Below are 18,386 nucleotides of genomic sequence, written 5' to 3'. Positions count from 1 at the left end.
AATACCATGTTATATGATATTTATGCATACAACATATACCCAGATCTTTATGATTGATACACAATGTTATAAGTATTTTAGATTAATCTTACATCAATTTAAGCATGATTCAATACATTCATGAAATGGCAACATGCTTAATCATTCATTTGTTAGCTCATATGCATTCATTTTAGATCCTAGGTCTTACACATTAGCTTACATATGTTATATCATTATGTACTTAGCTTATGACATGCATTGTCAACTTATATCACTCAAACACCTCACGGCAGCATGCATTTTACCTTAAATAAGCTCACACATTACTTATTTTATTTGTTTGGTGATTCCTATAGATGAAACACAAAGCAAGGCATATTATGGTAGCTTGATGGATGATTTGGAAGTCATATGCAACTCACAAATAGCTCACAAAGTATAAGGCAGCTCATGGAACACTAACGAAAGCTCGATTCAGCTAGAGGAGCTTAAGGCTAGCTAAACTTAGCTAGTTGGACTATTTGGAGTTGAGTTGCCAAAACTGATGTCAAAGGTAGTTGAATGTAGCTGAACATGTTGTTATGGAGCTCATAAGGATTCGGCTAGGAAACTTGTTCACAAACAGCCCATGCTTACTAACTAGCTCAAAACTCAAGCTAGCTTGGTAGGAGACACATGCACGCCCAAGATAGAGCACATGACTAGCCATCATTCCAATCATAAGGCTGCACCACAAGGCTCCCTAGATCACCCATGTGCATGCTATATGACCAGCCCCTATATGCCTTGCATGTGGTCTCATTTAGGCGCCAAGATGAAGATCCTCTCCCTATTCGCCAAGCATCATCTCCCATCCAATTTGGCGCCAACATGAAGGGACACTAGAGCTATTCGGCCAAGGGTTATCACCCTCCATTTAAACTGAAACATCATCTCTATTTTGTAAATAATTATGTCACTATAGGAAGGCACAAGGTTGGCCGAATCCCTTGTAACCATTCGGCCATGCCTCTCCATTTGGAAAACATATTTCATTTGTAATCAGACCATTTTGATTAATATAAGTGAGATTATTCTCTTCCTTAAGTCCTGGTGACTTTTATCGACTTATCAAGTATTTTTTAATACTTGTGGAGTCAACCCCTTTATTTTCACCTTGATACTACTGGTTTCTAGTTCATATAACTAGTGGGTCAAAGTACTTAATACCACCCCTTGAAGAAGCAATATAAAGTCTGGGTCTTTGCTCTCTATAGTATTGGTTCTTCTTTGAGTCTTCTTTAAGATATTATCCTCATAATCATCCCTTTGTTCCATAAGCCATAACCATAGCCATATCAACCATCTTCTGTTTCCATCTCTCATTTTAAACAACCCACCTATTCACCATACGTCTACCACCCTTAACCCTCACTTTTTGAGCCATTCACTTGTGCAGGTTGTTTTGCTTCTTTCTTAGATCCACAATCAATTGTTAAGGTAGAAGTGCCTTACATCATGTATCTTGAAGAAAGACACAAAGAAAAACCTATACTAAGAAGTATAAACCCATCTTTTATATGTTCTCTTCAAGGGGTGGTAGAAAAGGACTTGGACCCCTATATATAGGATCTAGGAACAACAAGTATCAATGGAAAGATAGAGGGTTGACATCACAAGTATGGATACTTGATAAGTCGATAAAGTCGCAAAGGACAAGGGAAAATAGATTAACTCTTAATTGAATTAATAAGAAAAAAATGAAGCTTTACAATGTGAAGGGATTAGCTATTTATACAATTGAATGGGCTCACCGAATGGTTATGTATTTTCGGCCAAAGGATGTTTTCTATTAAAAACATGTTTATTTTCGAATGTTTACAACCTTTGGTAATGAATGTATAAGTATTAGTTAGGCTAGCCTTCTCTTAAGCCCAAAGATGTGTTTTGGTCGAATGGTTGCCTTGGTTCACCCCTTGTAGTGGTTGGATGAGTGGTTTACATTATTAGGCCAAAAAGGCTTGAAGTTCTTCATTCTTGGTGCCTAAAAAAATGGTTGTAAGGCTTGGTTGAGTAGTCATGATACATGCACCACAAGCCACTTTACCAAAGACGATGGGGTAACTCTTCCATCTGGCCCAATTACAAGAAATCAAGCCAAACTCTTAAAACACAAGCATTAGACTACAATCCATGCTTTCATCAACAAAGAAATACAATCCCACATAGAGACAAAAGAATTTCAAGAAGAAAACGCATTCATCCTTCCTCATAAATTCGGCCTCCAAAACCTAACTTGAAGATAACTTAGGACCAAATTGCAAGATTCATAAAGACGACCATGGAATTAGTTTCAAATCCCTTAAATTACTAAAACCTTGTATAAAGTATCCATTTCTAGAATATAAACTGTGATCACTTTTCCTAAGTCAATTTTAGTTATTTAAGTTGTTTTCTTTATTAAATTGGGATCAGGACCTAAGATGGTGATTATTTGTAATGACAAAACCCTATAAAAGCCCACCATTTCCACCTTCCATCACATGGTCGACCCTACCTTTTTTCATCATGCATTGCCATCCCTTCATCTTCTAGAAGGATCATTTGGATCATCCATCAAGCTAGAGGTTTCATCATGCATTCAAAGCCTTGATTTTATCACAATATTAGATCAAGAACTTCATCAATGGACAACATTCATGCCACCCATTCTAGTACAATCAGGACATGCTTTTTATTAATATTTTATTCCATACTTAGGCTCTTACAAGGATTTCTCCTCACATATATAAAGGAAGCTCTCCATTCATTATTTGACACATATTTTCTTTGAATAATAATACAACGTTAAGTACATTTTTCAAGAGCTGATATTATGTGCCTTGGAAGCATCTTTTGTTTTAAGTTCTTCTAAGTTTTTTGAGAGAGATCTTCACACTTCTATTTGCCTTCTTATTGCGATTAGAAGGATTGATTAAAGTCGTATTATCAAGTTTGCCTTTTCATTGCGACCAGGAGGAATGTGTAGGACATATCTATCTACATCCCCATAACTCATCATCTTCCTCCTCCATCGCCATGCTACCATCATTTCCCCATTCTTAGGTTTTGCGTTAAGCATATGCCTACTGGGTGTAAATTTTCAAATCAACTTTTAAGATGATCCGACTACCAAAACTCCAATCCATTTTTTTGTGATCCTTATCTCGTTATATTTTGAACGAGTATTTATATATCAAAATCTATCCACAATAGCCCCTTGCCACCCACCATAAGGGAAGTTAACCTAATTTTTTTATTACATGTTTATTTTATTATCATATTTACCTTTTTGTCCTTGAATTAAAATTATCTTTATTTATTGTCTTAACTTAAGCTTATTATCTTAATATCATACTTCAAATGACCTAATCAAAATGGCTTGTTGCTGCCCACATCATTAATCTATCCTCTCATTCTTTGATCGAGTCTATATATTTCTAGGTTTGATTCCTCGAAAAAGTGCAACGATCATCATTTTCTTCCATTTTCTATCAATTGTATCATATTTAGGCCAATTCGTTGAGATAATCAAGTGTTCTTACTTGTTCTTACAAGCATACTTCATCAGGGTACCCCAACGGAGTTACTTGAGATAAGTTAATCATTTTCAGATTCTTTTTCAATTTTTTTAGTTTAGTTTCAATTCATTCTTTTTAGTTTGTTGTTTTCATCAAAAAAAGGAAAAAAACAAAAAAGGCAAATAAAAGAGAAAAAACCAAAAAACCAAAATTAAAATAAAAAACACAAACAAAGAAATTTGGGATTAATTTTTTACAGGTACTTGTATTACCACAAGAGAAATCTCTAGTTAGAATTTTAGGTTGAGCGAACTTCATTTGACCCCTTCGATCCATCTTTAAAGATTGATTGGCAGATTTGAGCACTATTCTTGTTGAATTGTTTTAGAATCTTCAAGAACAAATGTGGCGCTGAAATTTTCCATATCCAAACTAAACTCATTGAAAGAATTCCAAAAAAAGTTCATAATTTTTGGAGATCAGAAACCCCCTCAAAGACGTTGCTCAATTTGATCCAACCAATAAGGTTTTTTTAAGTTTAATTTTTCCAACATTTTCTTTTACTCTTATTGCTTCAGGTTCTTTTCTTTTGCCTTTTATTGTTCCTCTACATCATCTAACACATTAACTTCCTTGTGTTAGTAGGATTAAAAGAGTTTTCATCATTGTTTTTTCTTGTATTCTCGTTCTCTTGGAGTCATACCGAGCTTTGCCCTCTTAGAGCCTTTAAGTAACGTTTGTTCCCTCTATTAGCGATTGAACTCTGATACGAACATTAGACTTTTACAAAAGAAAATTTGAAAGAGAAAAAAATCGGCTTTCTTACCACTCGTTGTGTTACTTCCTTGTAGTGACTTGTGAGGTTTCTTTTTTTTTCACTTTAAAAATTTTCTTTTGAGTATTGTGATTTCAATTTTTCTTTTCAATGTTTGATTTTAGGACGACAGAAGAAGCTTTGAAACAATACCATAACAACTCTGGTGAATGTTGTCAATCAACAATCCACCTTAGTACATGAAATTCAACAATGATTGGATGACCTAAATTTGTCAATACAAGGTTAACGACCACCATCCAACAACCTGAGACAAGATAATGAACCAAACAACTTCATGGTTCCCAGGCATGCACAGCCTCAATTTCATATATCGAAACTATTCGCCAAACCAAAGTTCAAAATTCCACCAATCAAAGGAGACTATGATCCAAACGATTACATCGACTAAGAATGAAAGATTGATCTCATGTTTTCCTACCATGACTATCCAATCGCATAACATGTATCCCTTGTCACTATGGAATTCGTAGTGATGCAAGAATGTTTTCACCTGCAAAGGGAGTACACTTGAACATTTTTATGATATATTTACTTTATACTAGTTAATGATATATGCTATTATGATAAATCTCATGCTAAGGTTACTAGTTATGTAATTAATAAATAACTTAGCATGAACACATCTTCACAATATATGCACATTGGTATTTAGATATGTTAAGCATGTTAGAATATTCTTGCAATCATATTAAGCAAGATTCATCACATTTATATAATGGCAGCATACTTATCCTTCATTTTATTAGCTCATATGCATTCATTTTAGCTCTTAGGCTCTATACATTAGCTCACACATATTATATGATGATATATTTATCTCATGACGTGCAATCATAGCTAACAATACCATAATCAAGCATGACAGTAAGGTATTTACCTTATATCAGCTCAATGCCATGGAATTACCTTGTTTCCTTACACATATAGGTACATTGAAGCATGGCACATGTTAGGGTAGCTTGGTGGATTATTTGGACATCATATGCAGCTCAAAAACAGCAAACAAAGTACATGGCAGCTCATGGAACACTAAGGAAAGCTCAACACAGCTGGAGGAGCTCAAGGCTAGGTAATCTCAGCTAGTTGGACTATTTGAAGCCAAGTTGCTAAAAGTGACATCAAGTGTAGCTGAATGTGTTGTTATGAAGCTTGCAAGGTCTCGGCTAAGAAGCTCATTCACAACCATCCCCATGATGTAAGGCTCTTCTGATGCCTTAACAAATTGATTGTGGATCTAGGAAGGAAGCAGACAACCTGCACAAGTGAATGGCTCAAAATAGAATGGTTAAGGGTGGTAAACGTATGGGTGATTAGGTGGGGTGTTTAAATGAGAGATGAAGCGGAAGATGGTTGATATGGCTATGGTTATGGTTTATGAAACAAATGGATGGTTGTGAGGATAGTATCTTAAAGAAGACTCAAAGAAGAACCAATGCTATATAGAGCAAAGACCAGACTTTATATTGCTTCTTTAAGGGGTGGTATGAAATACTTTGACCCACTAGTTATAAAGAACTAGGAACCAAAAGTATCAAGGTGAACAGAGAAGGGGTTGGCGCCACAAGTATAAATTATACTTGATAAGTCGATAAAAGTCACCAGGACTTAAGGAAGAGAATAATCTCACTTTAATTAAACAAAAGGTCTTATTACAAATGAAATAGGAAAGCCTATTTATAGTTTTTGAAGGGACTTGGCCGAATAGGTACATGTTGGTTCGGCTAGCCCTTGTATCTTCCTAAAATGACATGATTTTTATGAAAAAAAAGACTTTAATGAAAATCATGCGCTTGGCCGAATGGTTATGTGTTTGTTTGGACCTAAGGATGATTTGAATACATTTCGAAGTTATTTGGGTGCCAAAATGAAGAGAAAAGAGTCTTTGGCTGAATAGGAATCATCCCTTGATGTTTTGGCGCCAATTTGATGTCAAATGGAGTGCACATGCTTGAGTGATGCACATGGCAGCCTACATGAATGCACATGGGTCTTCTTGCTATGCTTTGATGAGGTTGCAACCATAGGATGATGTCTTGAAGTCTATGGAATGAAGATAGGCAACAACTAGGCGTGAATTAGCTTCCAACGTATATCTAGATTACATGGCATCCATTGGGCAGCCTAGAGATAAATTAGCTTCAAGTTAAGCTAGATGAGTGTCTTGGTAGCTAAATAGGTGAGTTATAGCTTGATAAACTCAAGCTAGTTAGCTATGGTCTTCTCAGCTCTGCAGCTACTCTCCCAGCTACTTCCAGCTACCTTTAGTCCACTTTTCAGCACTTTGGTCCAAAACTCTCCTCCAACTAAGTTAAGCTGCATGCTAGCTCCTCCAGCTAAGTTGAGATTTCCTTAGTGTTCCACGAGCTACCATATTCCATGTGAGCTATTTGTGAGCTGCATTTGATGTCCAAATAATCTACCAAGCTACCCCAACGTGTGCCATGATCCAATGTACCTACATATGCAAGGAAACAAGGTAAGTCCATGGCATTGAGCTGTTATGAGCTAAATACCTTGCTGCCATATATGATTATGGTGATGTGAGCTATGTTTGAAGGTCATGAGCTAATTATATCATCTCAAAATATGTGTAAGATAATGCATGAAGCTTAAGAGCTAATATGAATGCATGTGAACTAATGAAATAATTTATAATGATGCTGCCTTGATGTATATATGATAATCATGCTTAATATGATTATAAGACTATCCTAACATGCTTATAACATTGTGTATCAATCATAAAGATATGGGCATATGTTGTATGCATGAATATCATATAACATGGTATTCATAAATGATAAATGGAAACATGTAATAATAATATCCTAAGAAATGATATGTAATCATAGAATATATTTGAATAATATGAAAACATTATCAAATAAGCATAGGATGGAAATAATAATATGATAATTTATACTAATATGTGAATGCATGCTTATGATAGAATAGAATGTATAAATGATATAGTATATGATAGGGTAATGAAGAACTCCCTTAGAAACAACTTTGAAGAATATCCATGGTGTGTTCAAGTAATGGAGAAAGTTAGAGCTAGTTTGGATCGTATCATCCTCCCCTTCTTTTAGGCAATTTGTCCTCAAATCGAAGTAGTTTCTCATTGAAGACCTTCTTGATGTAGGAAGGATTGAATCTTTATGTTTTCCTCCAATAGATGATTCACACGATATGTTCAACCTATTGGCTTCAAATCTGGTAACTTTACATCCTTTGATGAGAGGACACAATGTTTGGGAATCATCACATGTCCTTTGAACGAGAGAGACATAGCCCTTCACGAACCAACTTGATCCATTTTCTTTATTCTTTGAATCATCACAATGCTTGGAAAGGACCTCTATATCTTTATTTCCTCCTTTTAATTCATGATAATTGTTGGTGAAAAGGTTTGTCTCTTGGTTGGAGTCATCACGTCGCTTGGTGAAGATAAGTGTTCTTTGAATGACTTTTTGGGGCTGATTTAAATCATCGTGTCCTTTCACCATTATACCTATCCAAATGATTGCCTTGAGGGTTGGTATGATTTCTTCACCATTAAGGATGAAACAAGTTGCTGCAAAATAGATCAAAGTTAGTAAATGAAAAATTATTAACAAGATGAATGGAAATAGCAAACCAGGGTGGATGTTTAATGGGCATTGGTTGCTTAATGATGAAAAACTCCATTGGTTGCTGAATTACCTTCATTATGTGCAATGTACTTGGAGTCTGAATGATCTCAACTCTTGGTACTTCAGTTGGCTCATTCTTTTGAATTTCAAGAGGTACATCCTTTAAAATGTCAAAGGACATATCTTGTGGATCACCAAAAGTCACGTCTATTGATTCTTCAAAAGACATGTTTCTTGAATCTTCAACTTGAAGTAACATGTCTATTGGATTGTCCTGCACGTCAAAAGATAGAATAGGAGTAGGATTAGATAAAATATGTTCTTTACCCTCATTTTCCTTTTCCTCTTTGCTCCCATATTCAATCCTTTCATTTTGTTCATTTTCAACTCTCTCCACTCTTTTCTCATGCAAAACTTCTCTTTCAACTTTCTTCATGGCTTTAGCTTTCTCCCATTCCTCTATACGTGATTTGAGGGTAACCTGACATTCATGGACTTGATTTGGAAACATAGGCGCCAATATGATTTTATTTCCTTGATGTTGGAAAGAGTATTTGTTAGAAAATCCATCATGGGTAGCTTTCTTGTCAAACTGCCAAGGACGTCCTAATATAATGTGGCTTGCACTCATGGGCACCACGTCACAAAGGACTTCATCATTGTATCTTCCAATTGAAAAAGGATTAATAACTTATTTAGTTACCTTGGCTTCCCCCACATCTGTGAGCCACTGAAGTTTGTAAGGATGAGGATGCTTGGAAGTCGTTAGACCCAACTTTTCCACCATATGAGTACTTGTTATGTTTGTACAACTTCCTCCATCAATGATCACCACAAAACTTTATATCCCACGTGACATCTTGTATGGAAGATATTCTCTCTTTGTTCATCTTCTTGACTTTGAATGTTCAAAGTCCCTTTGACTAAAAATATGTTGGATGGAAGAGACATGTTAGCAAATAAGGAAAAACGAAATGTGTGTAGGACCTTACCAGAATATACTCTCACAAAGCCTCACGAGTCACTCCAAGGAAAACATGAATGTCACTCAATCTGCTAATGTTTGCACTCTATGACTTTAATGGCTTTCACTTGTCCTCTTTTGATCTCACACACTCTCCAGCCTTTTTCCTCTCGGTTCTCTTGTCTCAAGTTCTAGAGAACTTTACTCAAGATTGTATCAAATAAATTTCTACTTGTTTGGCGTCGGCTGTAAAAGGGTTAGTAGAAAGAAAAAAACAAATATAATGAAAGGGTGGATTAGAAATAGAAAGAAAAGAACAAAAGGGTTACTTACACAAGTCACTTTACAACTTTCTATCACCATAATCATTTTAAAGGCTTACTTGAATGGCTAGGTGATGAGAATTGTTGATGAGTGCTTCAACTTTCTTTCATTTCTTTTCTTTGCTTTTTTTTTCTTTTTGATGCTGGAAATTTCTTATTTTTGAGTGCTTCAATTTGTTTGTTGATTTTTGTTTTTCTTTCCCACACTTCACTTTGCACTTCTTTTTGTATTTTTCTTTCTGTTCTTGTTGCACGTTGCTTTCTTCCACCAAAGCTCTGATTATCGCTTGATGTAAGGCTCTTCTGATGCTTTAATAAATTGATTGTGGATCTAGGAAGGAAGCAAACAACCTGCACAAGTGAATGGCTCAAAACAGAATGGTTAAGGGTGGTAAACGTATGGGTGATTAGGTGGCTGTTTAAATGAGAGATAAAGTGGAATATGGTTGATATAGCTATGGTTATGGTTTATGAAACAAAGGGATGGTTGTGAGGATAGTATCTTAAAGAAGACTCAAAGAAGAACCAATGCTATATAGAGAAAAGACCCATACTTTATATTGCTTCTTTAAGGGGTGGTATGAAGTACTTTGACCCACTAGTTATAAAGAACTAGGAACCAGAAGTATCAAGGTGAAAAGAGAAGGGGTTGACGCCACAAGTGTAAATTATATTTGATAAGTCGATAAAGTCACCAGGACTTAAGGAAGAGAATAATCTCACTTCAATTAAACAAAAGGTCTTATTATAAATGAAATAGGAAAGCCTATTTATAGTTTTTGAAGGGACTTGGCCGAATAGGTACAAGTTGGTTCGGCCAGCCCTTGTACCTTCCTAAAATGACATGATTTTTAATGAAAAAACAAGACTTTAATGAAAATACAAGCTCTTGGCCGAATGGTTATGTGTTGGCTCAGCCCTAAGGATGATTTGAATGCATTTGGAAGTTATTTGGGCGCCAAAATGAAGAGAAAAGAGTCTTTGGCCGAATAGAATCATCCCTTGGTGTTTTGGCGCCAATTTGATGTCACATGGAGTGCACATGCTTGAGTGATGCACATGGCAGCCTACATGAATGCACATGGGTCTTCTTGCTATGCTTTGATGAGGTTGCAACCATAGGATGATGTCTTGAAGTCCATGGAATGAAGATAGGCAACAACTAGGCGTGAATTAGCTTCCAACGTGTATCTAGATGACATGGCATCCATTGGGCAGCCTAGACATTAACTAGCTTCAAGGTAAGCTAGATGAGTGTCTTGGTAGCTAACTAGGAGATTTATAGCTTGATAAAATCAAGCTAGTTAGCTTTGGTCTTCTCAGCTCTGCGGCTACTCTCCTAGCTACTTCCAGCTACCTTTAGTCCACTTTTCAGCACTTTGGTCCAAAACTCTCCTCCAGCTAAGTTTAGCTACATGCTAGCTCCTCCAGCTAAGTTGAGATTTCCTTAGTGTTTCATGAGCTGCCATATTCCATGTGAACTATTTGTGAGCTGCATTTGATGTCCAAATAATCTACCAAGCTACCCCAACGTGTGCCATGATCCAATGTACCTACATGTGCAAGGAAACAAGGTAAGTCCATGGCATTGAGTTGTTATGAGCTAAATACCTTGCTTCCATGTATGATTATAGTGATGTGAGCTATGTTTGAAAGTCATGAGCTAATTATATCATCTCAAAATATGTGTAAGATAATGCATGAAGCTTAAGAGCTAATATGAATGCAGATGAACTAATGAAATGATTTATAATGATGCTGCTTTGATGTATATATGATAATCATGCTTAATATGATTATAAGACTATCCTAACATGCTTATAACATTATGTATCAATCATAAAGATATGATTATATGTTGTATGCATGAATATCATATAACATGGTATTCATAAATGATAAATGGAAACATGTAATAATAATATCCTAAGAAATGATATGTAATCATAGCATATATTTGAATAATATGAAAAAAAGATCAAATAAGCATAGGATGGAAATAATAATATGATAATTTATACTAACATGTGAATGCATGCTAGTGATAGAATAGAATGTATAAATGATATAGTATAAGATAGGGTAATGAAGAACTCCCTTAGAAATAGCTTTGAAGAACATCCATGGTGTGTTCAAGTCTTGGAGAAAGTTGGAGCTAGTTTGGATCGTATCACCCCTTGCTTGCTAGCTAGCTACACACTCAAGCAAGCTTGGAGGAAGACACATGCATGCCCAAGATGATGCACATGGCCAGCCTTCATTCTATGCACAAGGCTGTACCACAAGGCTCCCTAGAACACCCATTTGCGTTCCATATGACCAGCCACCATGTGCCTTGCATGTGGTCTCATATAGGTGCCAAGATAAAGAGCTGATGTAAGGCTTATGATGCCACTTGATGTACGAAACTTTTACCTTAACATATTGATTGTGGATATAGGAAGGAAGCAAACAACCTGCATAAATGAATGGCTTAAAAAGAGATGGTTAAGGGTGGTAAACGTCTAGTGAATAGGTGGGCTGTTTAAAATGAGAGATGGATGCGGAAGACGGTTGATATGACTATGATTATGGCAATAAAACAAAGGGGATGGAAGTGAGGATATTATCTTAAAGAAGACTCAAAGAAGAACCAATGCTATATAGAGCAAAGACCCAGACTTTATATTGCTTCTTCAAGGGGTCGTGTTAAGTACTTTGACCCACTAGTTATATGAACTAGGAACCAGAAGTATCAAGGTGAAAAGAAAGGGGTTGACGCCACAAGTATAAAATACTTGATAAGTCGATAAAAGTCACCAGGACTTAAGAAGAGAATAATCTCACTTATATTAATCAAAAAGGTCTCAGTACAATTGAGATATGCTTTCCTATTTATAGTAAATGGAGGGACATGGCCGAATAGAGACATAATGGTTCGGCCAACCCATGTATCTCCCTATAAAGACATAATATAAATACTAAAAGAGATGATGGTTCGACCCTTGATGGAGGGAAATGATCTTGGCCGAATAACACTTGTATCCCTTCAAATTGAAGCCAAATGGGAGAGGAGATGATGTTTGGCCGAATTTAAATGGCTCTTCATCTTGGCACCTAAATGAACCCACATGCAAGGCACATGGGGGCTTGTCATATGCAAGGCACATGGGAGTTCTAGGGAACCTTGTGGTGTAGCCTTGTGCATGGGATGTTGGCTGGTCATGTGTTCCCTCTTGGGTGTGCATGTGATTCCTTCAAGCTAGCTTGAGTGTGGAGCTACCTAGCAAGCATGGGCCGTTTGTGAACAAGCTTCCTAGCCAAATCCTTATGATCTTCGTAACAGTACGTTCAGCTATATTCAGCTACCATTGAAATTATTTTTGACAACTCAGCTCCAAATAGTTCAACTAGCTGAGTTTAACTAGCCTTGAGCTCCTTTAGCTGAATTGAGCTTTTCTTAGTGTTCCATGAGCTGCCTTGTACTTTGTGAGATGTTTGTGAGCTGCATAAGACGTCCAAATCATCCACCAAGGTACCTCATTGTGCATCACACTCCAATGTACCATATGTGCAAGGAAAAAAGATAAGTCCATGGTATTGAGTTGTTATGAGCTAAATACCTTGCTGCCATGTAAGAATATGGTAATGTGAGCTATGATTGAAGGTCATGAGCTAAATATATCATCTCATAATATGTGTAAGATAATGCATGAAGCTTAAGGGCTAATATGAATGCATATGATCTAATAAAACGAATTATAATGATTATGCTTTGATGTATATAAGGTAATCATGTTTAATATGATTATAAAACTATCCTAATATGCTTAAATAGATGTAAGATTAATCTAACATACTTATAACATTTATCAATCATAAAGATGTGGGTATATGTTATATGCATGAATATCATATAACATGGTATTCATAAATGATAAATGGAAACATGTAATAATAATATCCTAAGAAATTATATGTAATCATAGCATATATTTGAATGATATGAAAGACTTTATCAACTAAGCATAGGATGGAAATAATAATATGATAACTTATACTAACATGTGAATGCATGCTTATGATAGAATAAAATGTATAAATTATATAATATAAGATAGGGTAAGAAAGAACTCCCTTAGAATTTGCAATGAAAAACATCCATGGTGTGATTAAGTCATGGAGAAAATTGGAGCTAGTTTGGATCGTATCATCCTCCCCTTCTTTTAGGCGTTTGTCCTCAAATCGAAGTAGTTTCTCATTGAAGACCTTCTTAATGTTGGAAGGATTGAATCCTTATGTTTTCCTCCAATAGAAGATTCACACGAAATGTTGAAACTCTTGGCTTCAATTCTGGTAACTTCACGTCTTTTTTTGGGAGGACACAATGTTTGGGAACCATCATATGTCCTTTGAACATGAGAGAGTTATCCTTTGGTGAAGATAATAACTCCTTGGTGCTGATTTAAATCATCATGTCTATTTGGAAATTCATCACCCTTGGTGAAAGGACATAATCTTTGGAAGTTTTCCTTTGAACTATCATGTGCCCTTTGATGAATCTCTAACTCTTCATGGGAATCATCTCCTTTGTGGGTGAATAATCTTACCTTTTTACTTGAAACAACACATTCGATTGAAAAGGCACAAGTCTACTGAGATCCCTCTTTAGAAACGTGATGTCCTTTTAGAATAGAACTTGCCTTTTGGATCACTCCTTTAAACTTTGTACCTTTCCAAATGATAGCTTTTGAGCTGGTGGATAGTGCTCGATTCATCTATTCGAATTGTTCAACACATGTGAAAATAACTACATAGAAATGAATCTTTTCACTGCAAAATAAACAAAAGTTAGAAACTGAATAAACAAGATGAATGAAATAGCAAACCATGGAGGATGTTTAATGGGTGTTGGTTCTTGATGATGAAAAATTCCATTGGTTGCTAAAATCTCTTCAATAGTTGTAATGTACTTGGAGCCTCAATGATCAGAACTTATGGCACTTCATTGGCACATTCTTTTGAATTTCAAGAGGTACATCCTTTGTAATGTAAAAATACATGTCTTGTGGATCACTAAAAGTCACATCTATTGATTCTTCAAAATATATGTTTCTTGAATCTTCAACTTGAAGTGACATGTCTATTGGATTGTCCTGCACGTCAAAAGAAAGATTAGGAGTAGGATTAGAAAAAAATGTTCTTCACCCTTATTTTCCTTTTCCTTTTGATCCCATATTCAATCCTTTCATTTTGTTCATTTTCAACTCTCTCCACTATTTTCTCATGCAAAAATTCTCTTTTAAATTTCTTCATGGCTTTAGCTTTCTCCATTCCTCTATACATGATTTGAGGGTAACCTGACATTCATGGACTTGATTTGGAAGCATAGGCGCCAATATGATTTTCTTTCCTTGATGTTGGAAAGAGTACTTGTTAAAAAATCCATCATGGGTAGCCTTCTTATCATATTACCAAGGATGCCCGAGTATAAGGTGGCTTGCAATCATGGGCACCACGTCACAAAGGACTTCATCTTGGTATCTTCCAATTGAAAAAGGTACAACAACTTGATTGGTTACCTTAGCTTCACCCACATCATTGATCCATTGAAGTTTGTAAGGATGAGGATGTTTGGAAGTCTGGAGACCCAACTTTTCCACCATGTGAGTACTTGCTACGTTTGTACAACTTCCTCCATCAATGATCACCACGAAAATTTTATCTCCCACGTGACATTTGGTATGGAAGAAGTTCTCTCTTTGTTCATCCTCTTGACTTTGAATGTTCAAAGTCCTTTTGACTACAAAGATGTTGGATGGAAGAGACATGTTAGAAAATAAGGAAAAACGAAATGTGTGTAGGACCTTACCAGAATATACTATCACAAAGCCTCACGATTCACTCAAAGGAAACTTGAATGTCACTCAATCTGCTCGTGTTTGGCCAGCCCTTGTACCTTCCTAAAATGACATGATTTAAATGCTAAAAGAGATAACGATTCAGCCCTTGATGGAGGGAAATGATCCTTGGCCGAATAACAATTGTATCCCTTCACTTTAGCGCCAAATGGGAGAGAAGATGATGCTTGGTTGAATGGTTAAATGGCTCTTCATCTTGGCGCCTAAATGAACCACATGCAAGGCACATGGGGGCTAACCATATGCAAAGCACATGGGTGTTCTAGGGAGCCTTGTGGTGCAGCCTTTTGCATAGGATGATGGCTGGTCTTGTGTTCCCTTCTTAGGCGTGCATGTGTCTCCTCCAAGCTAGCTTGAGTGTGGAGCTATTTAGCAAGCATGGGTTGTTTTGTGAACAAGCTTCCTAGTCGAATCCTTATGAGCTTCATAACAACACGTTCAGCTATATTCAGCTACCATTGACATCATTTTTGACAACTCAGCTCCAAGTAGTTCAACTAGCTGAGTTTAGCTAGCCTTGAGCTCCTTCAGCTGAATTGAGCTTCCTTAGTGTTCCATGAGCTGCCTTGTACTTTGTGAGCTGTTTGTGAGCTGCATAGGACGTCCAAATCATCCACCAAGCTACCTCATTGTGCATCACACTCCAATGTACCTATATGTGCAAGGAAACAAGATAAGTCCATGGTATTGAGTTGTTATGAGCTAAATACCTTGCTTCCATGTAAGAATATGGTAATGTGAGCTATGATTGAAGGTCATGAGCTAAATATATCATCTCATAATATGTGTAAGATAATGCATGAAGCTTAAGAGCTAATATGAATGCATATGATCTAATAAAATGAATTATAATGATTCTGCCTTGATGTATATAAGGTAATCATGTTTAATATGATTATAAAACTATCCTAATATGCTTAAATAGATGTAAGATTAATCTAACATACTTATAACATTGTATAAATCATAAAGATGTGGGTATATGTTGTATGCATGAATATCATATAACATGGTATTCATAAATGATAAATGGAAACATGTAATAATAATATCCTAAGAAATGATATGTAATCATAGCATATATTTGAATGATATGAAAGACTTGATCAAATAAGCATATGATGGAAATAATAATATGATAACTTATACTAACATGTGAATGCATGCTTATGATAGAATAGAATGTATAAATGATATAATATAAGATAGCGTAAGAAAGAACTCCCTTAGAATCAGTAATGAAAAACATCTATGGTGTGATTAAGTCATGAGAAAATTGGAGCTAGTTTGGATAGTATCATGAGCCATCTAACCATTCGACCAAGCATCATTTCCTCTCCCATTTGGCGCCAACTTGAAGGGATACAAGTGTTATTCAACCATGAGACATGTTCCTACATTTTAACCAAACCAGCCCCTATTTATTCAAGTTAATTATTTATTAAATTATGTCCTTACAGGGAGACACAGGGGCTGGACGAAACCCCTTGTAACCATTCAGAGATGCCCCTCCAAAACCTATAAATAGGCTATCATATTTCATTTGTAATCAGACCTTTTTTATCAATTAAAGTGAGATATTTCTCTTTGCTTAAGTCCTTATGACTTTTATTGACTTATCAAGTAATTCATTACTTGTGGCATCAACCCCTTTTTCTTTGATACTTGTGGTTCCTATCTACATATAGATAGTGGGTCCAAGTCCTTATTACCACTTCTTAAAGAAGCAATATAAAGTATGGGTCTTTTCTCTCTGTAGCATTGGTTCTTCTTTGAGTCTTCTTTAAGATATGATCGTCACAACCATTCCATTATTTAATCACCATACCCATAGCCATATCAACAATCTTCCGCTACCATCTCTCATATCATAAATAGCCTACCCTATTCACTTTTACATCTACTACCCAAACCATCTGTTTTGAGCCATACACTTATGCAGGTTGTTTTGCTTCCTTTCTAGATCCACAATCAATCGAAGAGGTAGAGTTACCTTACATCAAGCGGTAATCAGAGCTTTGGTGGAAGAAGCAAACATGCAACAACAACAACAACAACAACAACAAAAATACAAAAAGAAGTGAAAGTGAAGAAATCAAAATCCAGGAAAGAAATCAAAGCACTCAAAAGAAAAAATTGAAAGCACTCAAAAAAAAGAAAAAGAAAAGAAACGAAAAGAAAATAAAGAAGAGAAAAGTTGAAGCACTCATCAACAATTCTCATCAGCAAGCCATTCAAGTAAGCCTTTAAATTGATTGTGGTGATAGAAGGTTGTGAAGTGACTTTGTGTAAGTAACCCCTTTTGTTCTCTTCTTTCTATTTCTAAGCCACCTTTCATTATATTTTTCTTTTCCATTCCTACTAACCCTTTTGTAGCCGACGCACAACAAGTAAAATTTACTTGATACGTTTTTGAGTAAAGTCATTTAGAACTAGGGATAAATAGAATTGGGATGAAAAAGGCTAGAGCGTGTGTGAGATTGAAGAGGACAAGTAAAAGCCTAAAGTCCTTGAGTGCAAACACGAGTGGATTGAGTGACCTTCAAGTATCCTTGGAGTGACTCGAGAGGATTTGTGAGAGTATTATCTGGTATGGTCTTTTATACATATTTTTCTTTTCTTATTTCACTAATCATGTCTCAGAGTCCAGGACAAACTCCTAAAAGATAAGCTCCTAACTTGCAAACTCAAGCAATTATGCATGAAATGGCAAGATTACTAAAATTAGAAATGGAGCCTTTGTATGAACGTATGGATCAATTCGAAGCATCTTTGGGCAACCAGAGAATAAATCACCATAGAATGGAAGAATTTGAGGAAGAAGAGGCTGAAGTAACATCAGAAGCAAGAAGAGACGTTCATCAAAATCAGAATGATAACTTCCACAACATTAAGGTAACCATTCCTCCATTTCAAGGAAGAACTGATCCTGAAGCCTATCTTGACTGGGTAATCAAGATCGAGCACATTTTTTAATGTCAAAACTATACGAAGCAAAAAAAGGTCAGGCTTGTTGCTATGGAATTCGTCAACTATGCCCTAGTTTGGTAGGATCAATTGGTGAGTTCAAGAAGACGAAATGGTGAACGCCCCATCACTACGTGGGAAGAAATGAAGGCCATTATGAGGAAAATGTTTGTGCCTACTCACTATCACAGAGATCTTTATCATAAGCTACAAAATCTTAAACAAGGAAGTAGGAGTG

Source organism: Hibiscus syriacus, unplaced genomic scaffold (genome assembly GCF_006381635.1).
Source record: "Hibiscus syriacus cultivar Baekdansim isolate YM2019G1 unplaced genomic scaffold, ASM638163v2 tig00111000_pilon, whole genome shotgun sequence".
NCBI lineage: Eukaryota > Viridiplantae > Streptophyta > Magnoliopsida > Malvales > Malvaceae > Hibiscus > Hibiscus syriacus.
The sequence above is the reverse complement of the archived record's forward strand: the minus strand, read 5'-3'. Positions refer to the sequence as shown.